Source organism: Trachypithecus francoisi, unplaced genomic scaffold, assembly GCF_009764315.1.
Source record: "Trachypithecus francoisi isolate TF-2019V2 unplaced genomic scaffold, Tfra_2.0 Lachesis_group5, whole genome shotgun sequence".
In the NCBI taxonomy this organism is placed as follows: domain Eukaryota; kingdom Metazoa; phylum Chordata; class Mammalia; order Primates; family Cercopithecidae; genus Trachypithecus; species Trachypithecus francoisi.
This window is the reverse complement of record NW_022681470.1, coordinates 19,167,160-19,169,430: the sequence shown is the minus strand read 5'-3', so window position 1 is coordinate 19,169,430 and position 2,271 is coordinate 19,167,160. Positions and strand designations below refer to the sequence as shown.

Sequence of the window (2,271 nt, the reverse complement as noted above, 5' to 3'; positions counted from 1 at the left end):
TCTAGCGTATCAGGCAGCACTTTTGCCACCGCATTCTGGATCAAAAGAGACACTATCTCTCCCCCCACATGTATTAGGTCCCTCCTTGCCCCATGCATTAAAGGATGGTTCAAACCAGAGTGGGTTTTTTTTCCCCCCAAAAGGAATTAATGTTGGTATTTTTATTTGAATTACATTAGAGTTATATTTTTACTCTAAATATAGAGTTATATTTTAACTGGGAGCATAGGTAACTATAAAACTGTTGTTTTTCTAAGAACAGGTCATATATTTGCTTTTTAAAAATTTTTTTAGAAGAGAGTCTCACTCTGTCACCCAGGCTGGAGTGCCCCTCTGTGACAGCCTGTCCAGGGGCGCCAGTGCCAGGTTAACTCCAGCCCTTCTGGCCCACCCTGAAAAAGTTAGAATGCAAGTCAGAATGGCATCAATCGAGGGACCATCTTAACCCATCAGACACAGGCTCAATCATTAGCAGATGGTTTATTATTACTATTAATCACTTTGGATTGTTTACTATTAGGGCAACAGACTACATGCAATCCAGCTATTCAGGGCACCTAGACCTGGCCAGAGGGCATGGAATTCCTCCCCATCCCCAGGGATGGGAACAATGACAGGTTGGCATGTGCAGTGGGGCAGACAGTGGAGTGGGCGGCTGGAGGGAGGAGGAGGAAATGCTCAGAGAGCAAAAGGATACAAGTTCAAAGCGGAGTTTTGCCTCAAGCAGGGCTCAGAAATGTGTACCTGTGGAACTGGGACAGGTCACTGGGGGATTAAGGGAGAATCAAGCGTCAGTTGCAACCTCCCTGAGCGCAGCCTGGTGCCTCGTGACTGAGGCCTGCTGGCCTCGGCCTGAATGCTGACCCTTCCCCTGGTGTCAAGAGGCAGAGGGGTTTTGATGGGGCCACACGCCCCTAGCACTAGCAAGGGGAGCCCTGGGAAGCCACTGCCTCCCTCAGCATGTGAATAAGGAAGGGATATTACGCCCGGCTAATTATTTTATTAGCCACGCCCGGCTAATTATTTTATTTTATTTTGTTTTAGAGACAGAGTTTCTCTCTTCTTGCCCAGGCTGGAGTACAGTGGTGCAATCTCGGCTCACAGCAACCTCTGCCTCCCGGGTACAAGTGATTCTCCTGCCTCAGCCTCCTGAGAGGCTGGGATTATAGACACCTGCCACCATGCCCAGCTAATTGTTTTGTATTTTTAGTAGAATATATATATATTAAAGTTTTATATGTATATTATATATTTTGTATATATTATATATTATATATATTATACATATATTTTTTTAGACAGGGTCTCACTCTCACCCAGGCTCGAGTGCAGGGGTGTGATCACAACTCACAGGAGCCTCGACCTCCCAGGCTCAGGTGATCCTCCCCACTCAGTTTCCCAAGTAGCTGGGACCACAGGCAGGCAGCACCACATCCAGCTAATTTTTGTATTTTTTGTAGAGATGGGCTTTCACCATGTTGCCCAGGCTGGTCTTGAACTCATGGGCTCAAGTGATCCACTCCCTTTGGCCTCCCAAAGTGCTGGGATTATAGGCATGAGCCACTGCATCTGGCTGAAATTTAATATTGGTCGATTATTTTCACTGAAGGACTAGGGGTAATTATAGGCTAAGGATGACTCCCCAGCAAAAATCAAAGTATCAGGCAAGTAAAACGGAATGATTTACCCTCAGAGTTCAGCATCAGACAACATCGCTAGTGGAAAATTTTTTTTAAGAAATCTGTCTCGGAATGCTCACTTTGGCAGCACATATACTAAAATTGGAACGATACAGAGAAGATTAGCATAACGTCCCCAAAAAGAATAAACAAATAAATTTGTCTGCAAAAGCAAATCAGATGGGAAATGTTGCCTCAATCATTCATGAGAGACTGAACAAAAGACTGCCCAGAAGGGAACCTCTTAGACCCACCTTGCCTAGATGCTCAATAAGTTTGTTTTTTGAGACAGGGTCTTATTCTGTTGCCCTGACTGGAGTGCAGTGGCACCATCACAGCTCACTGCAGCCTTGACCTTCTGGGCTCAAGTGATCCTCCCATTTCTCAACCTCCTGAGTAGCTGGAACTACAGGCACATTCCACCACGCCTGGCTAATTATTTTATTTTATTTTATTTTATTTTAGAGACGGAGTTTCGCTCTTCTTGCCCAGGCTGGAGTACAGTGGTGCAATCTCCGCTCACGGCAACCTCTGCCTCCTGGGTACAAGCGATTCTCCTGCCTCAGCCTCCTGAGAAGCTGGGATTATAGGC

At 45.8% G+C, this 2,271-nt stretch overlaps 1 pseudogene; it reads left to right on the top strand.

Annotated features, from left to right (window-relative positions):
• The first annotated feature begins 1,751 nt into the window (after nt 1-1,751).
• LOC117077008 lies at nt 1,752-1,842 on the top strand (annotated as a pseudogene).
• Nucleotides 1,843-2,271: the final 429 nt, after the last annotated feature.